The sequence below is a fragment of the Aquarana catesbeiana genome, linkage group LG03, assembly GCF_042186555.1.
Source record: "Aquarana catesbeiana isolate 2022-GZ linkage group LG03, ASM4218655v1, whole genome shotgun sequence".
Taxonomy (NCBI): Eukaryota; Metazoa; Chordata; class Amphibia; order Anura; family Ranidae; genus Aquarana; species Aquarana catesbeiana.
In genome coordinates this window covers 685167801-685175413 of record NC_133326.1, presented here as the reverse complement: position 1 = coordinate 685175413, position 7613 = coordinate 685167801, and positions in this window count along the sequence as shown.

Below are 7613 nucleotides of genomic sequence, written 5' to 3'. Positions count from 1 at the left end.
CCTGTTTGTGTATTAAAAACCTATATTTTTTCCGAATACATAAAAAAAGAGGTTAAACATAAAAAAACAAAAAAAAAAAAAAAAAAAAAAAAAACAGTGGTGATCAAATACCACCAAAAGAAAGCTCTTGTGTGCAAAAACTGCACAATTACCCGTTATAGTACAGCTCTAAATAGCAAAAAATGGCCTGATCATGAAGGGGGTAAAACCTTCCAGAGCTGAAGTGGTTACATTTTCACCTTTAACTCTTTTAACCACTTGAGCCCCGGACCATTATGCTGCCTAAGGACCAGAGGTCTTTTTCCAATTTGGCACTGTGTCGCTTTAACTGCTAATTGCGCGGTTATGCAATGCTGTACCCAAACGAAATTTGCGTCCTTTTCTTCCCACAAATAGAGCTTTCTTTTGATGGTATTTGATCACTTCTGCAGTTTTTATTTTTTGCGCTATAAACGGAAAAAGACTGAAAATTTTGAAAAAAAATGATATTTTCTACTTTTTGTTATAAAAAAAATCCAATAAACTCAATTTTAGTCATACATTTAGGCCAAAATGTATTCGGCCACATGTCTTTGGTAAAAAAAATGTCAATAAGCGTATATTTATTGGTTTGCGCAAAAGTTATAGCGTCTACAAACTAGGGTACATTTTCTGGAATTTACACAGCTTTTAGTTTATGACTGCCTATGTCATTTCTTGAGGTGCTAAAATGGCAGGGCAGTACAAAACCCCCCCAAATGACCCCATTTTGGAAAGTAGACACCCCAAGGAAATTGCTGATAGGCATGTTGAACCCATTGAATATTTATTTTTTTTGTCCCAAGTGATTGAATAATGACAAAAAAAAAAAAAAAAAAAAATATTTACAAAAAGTTGTCACTAAATGATATATTGCTCACACAGGCCATGGGCCTATGTGGAATTGCACCCCAAAATATATTCAGCTACTTCTCCTGAGTACGGGGATACCACATGTGTGGGACTTTTTGGGAGCCTAGCCGCGTATGGGACCCCGAAAACCAATCACCGCCTTCAGGATTTCTAAGGGTGTAACTTTTTGATTTCACTCTTCACTGCCTATCACAGTTTCGGAGGCCATGGAATGCCCAGGTGGCACAACCCCCCCCCAAATGACCCCATTTTGGAAAGTAGACACCCCAAGCTATTTGCTGAGAGGCATATTGAGTCCATGGAATATTTTATATTTTGACACAAGTTGCGGGAAAGTGACACTTTTTTTTTTTTTTTTTTTTTTTTTGCACAAAGTTGTCACTAAATGATATATTGCTCACACAGGCCATGGGCCTATGTGGAATTGCACCCCAAAATACATTTAGCTGCTTCTCCTGAGTATGGGGATACCACATGTGTGGGACTTTTTGGGAGCCTAGCCGCGTACGGGGCCCCGAAAACCAATCACCGCCTTCAGCGTTTTTAAGGGCGTGAATTTTTGATTTTACTCTTCACTGCCTAACACCGTTTCGGAGGCCATGGAATGCCCAGGTGGCACAAACCCCCCCCAAATGACCCCATTTTGGAAAGTAGACACCCCAAGCTATTTGCTGAGAGGCATGGTGAGTATTTTGCAGCTCTCATTTGTTTTTGAAAATGAAGAAAGACAAGAAAAAACTTTTTTTTTTTTTCTTTTTTCAAATTTCAAAACTTTGTGACAAAAAGTGAGGTCTGCAAAATACTCACTATACCTCTCAGCAAATAGCTTGGGGTGTCTACTTTCCAAAATGGGGTCATTTGGGGGGGTTTTGTGCCACCTGGGCATTCCATGGCCTCCGAAACTGTGATAGGCAGTGAAGAGTGAAATCAAAAATTCACGCCCCTTAGAAAGCCTGAAGGCGGTGCTTGGTTTTCGGGGTCCCGTACACGGCTAGGCTCCCAAAAAGTCTCACACATATGGTATCCCCGTACTCAGGAGAAGCAGCAGAATGTATTTTGGGGTGTAATTTCACATATTCCCATGGCATGTTTGAGCAATATATCATTTAGTGACAACTTTGTGCAAAAAAAAAAAAAAAAAAAAAAAATTTGTCTCTTTCCCGCAACTTGTGTCACAATATAAAATATTCCATGGACTCGACATGCCTCTCAGCAAATAGCTTGGGGTGTCTACTTTCCAAAATGGGGTCATTTGGGGGGGTTTTGAACTGTCCTGGCATTTTATGCACAACATTTAGAAGCTTATGTCACACATCACCCACTCTTCTAACCACTTGAAGACAAAGCCCTTTCTGACACTTATTTTTTACATGAAAAAGTTTTTTTTTTTTTGCAAGAAAATTACTTTGAACCCCCAAACATTATATATTTTTTTAAAGCAAATGCCCTACAGATTAAAATGGTGGGTGTTTCATTTTTTTTTTTCACACAGTATTTGCGCAGCGATTTTTCAAACGCATTTTTTGGGGAAAAAACACACTTTTTTAAATTTTAATGCACTAAAACACACTATATTGCCCAAATGTTTGATGAAATAAAAAAGATGATCTTAGACCGAGTACATGGATACCAAACATGACATGCTTTACAATTGCGCACAAACGTGCAGTGGCAACAAAATAAATACATTTTTAAAAGCCTTTAAAAGCCTTTACAGGTTACCACTTTAGATCTACAGAGGAGGTCTACTGCAAAAATTACTGCCCTCGATCTGACCTTCGCGGCGATACCTCACATGCATGGTGCAATTGCTGTTTACGTTTGACGACAGACCGCCGCTTGCGTTCGCCTTAGCGCAAGAGCAGGGGGCGACAGGGGTGCTTTTTTTTTTTTTTTTTTTTTTCTTTATTATTTTTTTGCTTTTTTATCTTATTTTTAAACTGTTCCTTTCATTTTTTTTTTTTTTAAATCATTTTTATTGTTATCTCGGGGAATGTAAATATCCCCTATGATAGCAATAGGTAGTGACAGGTACTCTTTTTTGAAAAAATTGGGGTCTATTAGACCCTAGATCTCTCCTCTGCCCTCAAAGCATCTGACCACACCAAGATCGGTGTGATAAAATGCTTCCCCAATTTCCCAATGGCGCTATTTACATCCGGCGAAATCTAAGTCATAAAATGCTCGTAGCTTCCGGTTTCTTAGGCCATAGAGATGTTTGGAGCCACTCTTGTCTCTGATCAGCTCTATGGTCAGCTGGCTGAATCACCGGCTGCATTCTCAGGTTCCCTGTTGAGACAGGAGAGCCAGAGAAAAACACGGAAGACGGTGGGGGGGGGGGGGGCATTCCCTCCCACGGGTTGTAAAGGCAGTCTAGAGGCTAATTAGCCGCTAGGATTGCTTTTACATGAAAGCCGACCGCTGGCTGAAAAGAATGATACCAAGATGATACCTAAACCTGCAGGCATCATTCTGGTATAACCACTCAAAGTTGTGAATGGCGTACCTGAAGACAAAAAAATGGTTAACAATAAAGCACAGTAAACAATAAAGTATAAATAATTACATACCTGAAAAACAAACATGATAAAACATAATAACAATAACAATAACAATAACAATAAAACACTGCAGAATAGAATACAGTAAAAAAAGAGCAGAACAATAGAGAGAGAGAATAGAGAGAGAGAACAATAAAACGACAACTATTTTTTTTTATTTTATATATATTTTTTTTTTTTTTTACACTTTTTTTGTAACTAACTTTTATAACTGTAACCGGTTCCAGGTTCGGGTCTCTCAAAATGCGATGGCATCTTGGGAGACCCTGTGAAAGTGTGCCTAGTCTGTGCAATGCTGTACCCTACGCTAATACTCAACTAGTGAATGGTAGCGTTCAAAACATTCACCAATGCAAAGACCAGGATTGTCAGGACAGAAGGGACAATAATAGCGGGTGTCACGCCTATATCCGCGTTTGCTGCAGACACAACATCTTTTTGGGGGGGGTTCGTTGGGTAGGGGTACTCGGGAGCACATAAAAATGCCTCTCATGCAGCCGACTGCATTTCGTTGGGGGATGTGAATGGGGGAAGTACGGGCGCTGCAGAAGTGGTGGGTTCCCAATTAGGATTGGCGAATGCAGCAGGAAGGGCACTATGGGCACGACGGGCCTGTGTTTGTCTTTTTGGTGGCAGCGGGACACTACTTGTGCTTGTCACCTCACCAGCTTGAACTGCACTTATGGGACTCGCCACGTCACCAAGTGTTACTGCAGTGCTGGTTTGACTACGACCGGGGTGTACTAGGCCGCTGGTGCTTGCCAGTTCAATAAAAAGCTTCCAAAAAAACTGTTAGCGATCGCAGGGATCAGGCCTGACTCTGCAAACGCTGCAGTTATGCGTTTAGTGTTTTGTAAGTGACAGTGATCGATCGATACTGCACTTGGGTGGGCTGGACTGGGCCGGGCGGAGGGGCAAAACGCAGGTGCTAGCAGGTATCTGGGCTGATCCCGCTAACACTGCGTTTTTGGGAACCCTAAACTGCTGGGGACGCTAGTATAGATCTGATCTGATCGGATCAGATATTGATCCGTTCAGATACTATACCACTAAAGGAGGCGTATGCTGCGTGCGTGGGTGTTAGTGGTACTGGCGCTAACCTGACGCTGCCTGGGGCCGGTGCTTGCTAGTTCACCAAAATGCTACCAAAAAAACTGTTAGCGATCGCAGGGATCAGGCCTGACTCTGCGAACGCTGCAGTTATGCGTTTAGTGCCTTGTAAGTGTCAGTGATCGATCGATACTGCACTTGGGTGGGCTGGGCTGGGCCGGGCGGAGGGGCACAACGCAGGTGCTAGCAGGTATCTGGGCTGATCCCGCTAACACTGCGTTTTTGGGAACCCTAAACTGCTGGGGACGCTAGTATAGATCTGATCGGATCAGATATTGATCCGATCAGATACTATACCACTAAGGGAGGTGTACGGTGCGTGCGTGGGTGTTAGCGGTACTGGCGCTAACCTGACGCTGCCTGGTGCTTGCTTGCCAGTTCACCAAAATGCTACCAAAAAAACTGTTAGCGATCGCAGGGATCAGGCCTGACTCTGTGAACGCTGCAGTTATGCGTTTAGTGTTTTGTAAGTGACAGTGATCGATCGATACTGCACTTGGGTGGGCTGGGCGGAGGGGCAAAACGCAGGTGCTAGCGGGTATCTGGGCTGATCCCGCTAACACTGTGTTTTTGGGAACCCTAAACTGCTGGGGACGCTAGTATAGATCTGATCAGATCAGATATTGATCCGTTCAGATACTATACCACTAAGGGAGGCGTATGCTGCGTGCGTGGGTGTTAGCGGTACTGGCGCTAATCTGACGCTGCCTGGGGCGACGCATATCACCGCCGGGCGATCAGGGGGCTAAACCTTTATTCGGTAATAAACGGCGGGTGCCCTGACACTATAAAAAATAAACGAACTAACCTGCGTCACCCGTAACGGTTATACGGTGATCAGTGGTGAAAGGGTTAACTAGGGGGCAATCAAGGGGTTAAAACATTTATTAGGTAGTATATGGGGGTCCCTGTCACTATAAAACGCTGACGGCGAACCTAAATATTTACCTCACTAACTAGCGTCACCAGCGACACTAATACAGCGATCAGAAAAATGATCGCTTAGCAACACTGGTGACAGGGGGTGATCAAGGGGTTAAAACTTTATTAGGGGGGGTTAGGGGGGTACCCTAGACCTAAAGGGGGGTGATACTCACTGTCCCAACACTGTAACTGTCACAAACTGACACTATGCAGTAATCAGAAAAAAAAAAAAAAAAACCTGCTGGTGTCAGTTTGTGACAGGGGGGGGGGGGGTGATTGGGGGGGGATCGGGGGGCGATCGGGGGGGGGATCGGGGTGTTTTGTATGCCTGGCATGTTCTACTGTGTGTGTGTGTGTTGTGCACTCACATTGATGTCTTCTCCCCTCGGCGCTGGAACGGAAAATACCGAGCCGAGGGGAGATGACATCATTTCCTTTGCTGCTGTTTAGCATACAGCAGCAAAGGAGTGTTCCCATTGGCCGGCGGCGATCGCGAGGGGGGGGCCACGAACGGATGGCCTCCCCCTCATCTCGGATCGCCGGGGAACAGAACGGGACCGCTTCGGGCACCGGGGGGGGTCCGATCGGACCCCCCACCCGCGAGAGGCAAATCACGTACATGTACGTGATTTTGCCTGCCCGTGCCGCCTTGCCGACGTAAATCGGCGTTAGGCGGTCCTTAAGTGGTTAACTCTACTTTCTTCATATTGCATTCCTATAATTTCTATCACACACATTAACTTTTAGAACAGCTATCCAATTAATATATTTTTGCATCACAATACTTGTAACTCTGAAAAAAAATTGAAAAAATGTGAAGCAACTATAACCCCCCTGTGACATACAGTATCTCACAAAAGTGAGTACACCCCTCACATTTTTGTAAATATTTTATTATATCTTTTCATGTGACAACACTGAAGAAATGACACTTTTCTACAATGTAAAGTAGTGAGTGTACAGCTTGTATAACAGTGTAAATTTGCTGTCCCCTCAAAATAACTCAACACACAGCCATTAATATCTAAACCGCTGGCAATAAAAGTAAGTACAGCTCTAAGTGAAAATGTCCAAATTGGGTCTAATTAGCCATTTTCCCTCCCCGGTGTCATGTGACTCGTTAGTGTTACAAGGTCTCAGGTGTGAATGGGGAGCAGGTGTGTTAAATTTGGTGTTATCGCTCTCACTCTTTCATACTGGTCACTGGAAGTTCAACATGGCACCTCATGGCAAAAAACTCTGAGGATCTGAAAAAAAGAATTGTTGCTCTACATAAGGATGAACTAGGCTATAAGAAGATTGCAAAGACCCTGAAACTGAGCTGCAGCACAGTGGCCAAGACCATACAGCAGTTTAAAAGGACAGGTTCCACTCAGAACAGGCCTCGCCATGGTCAACCAAAGAAGTTGAGTGCACGTGCTCAGCATCATATCCAGAGGTTGTCTTTTGGAAATAGACGTATGAGTGCTGCCAGCATTGCTGCAGAGGTTGAAGTGGTGGGGGGTCAGCCTATCGGTGCTCAGACCATACGCCGAACGCTGCATCAAATTGGTCTGCATGGCTGTCATCCCAGAAGGAAGCCTCTTCTAAAGATGATGCACAAGAAAGCCCGTAAACAGTTTGCTGAAGACAAGCAGACTAAGGACATGGATTACCGGAACCATGTCCTGTGGTCTAATGAGACCAAGATAAACTTATTTGGTTGAAGCGTGTGTGGCGGAAACCAGGTGAGGAGTACAAAGACAAGTGTGTCTTGCCTACAGTCAAGCATGGTGGTGGGAGTGTCATGGTCTGGGGCTGCATGAGTGCTGCCGGAACTGGGGAGCTACAGTTCATTGAGGAAACCATGAACACCAACATGTACTGTGACATCCTGAAGCAGAGCATGCTCTCCTCCCTTCTGAGACTGGGCCACAGGGCAGTATTCCAACATGAAAATGACCCCACGCACCTCCAAGATGACCACTGCCTTGCTAAAGAAGCTGAGGGTAAAGTTGATGGACTGGCCAAGCATGTCTCCAGACCTAAACCCTATTAAGCATAGGTGGGACATCCTCAAATGAAGGTGGAGGAGCGCAAGGTCTCTAACATCCACCAGCTCCGTGATGTCATCATGGAGGAGTGGAA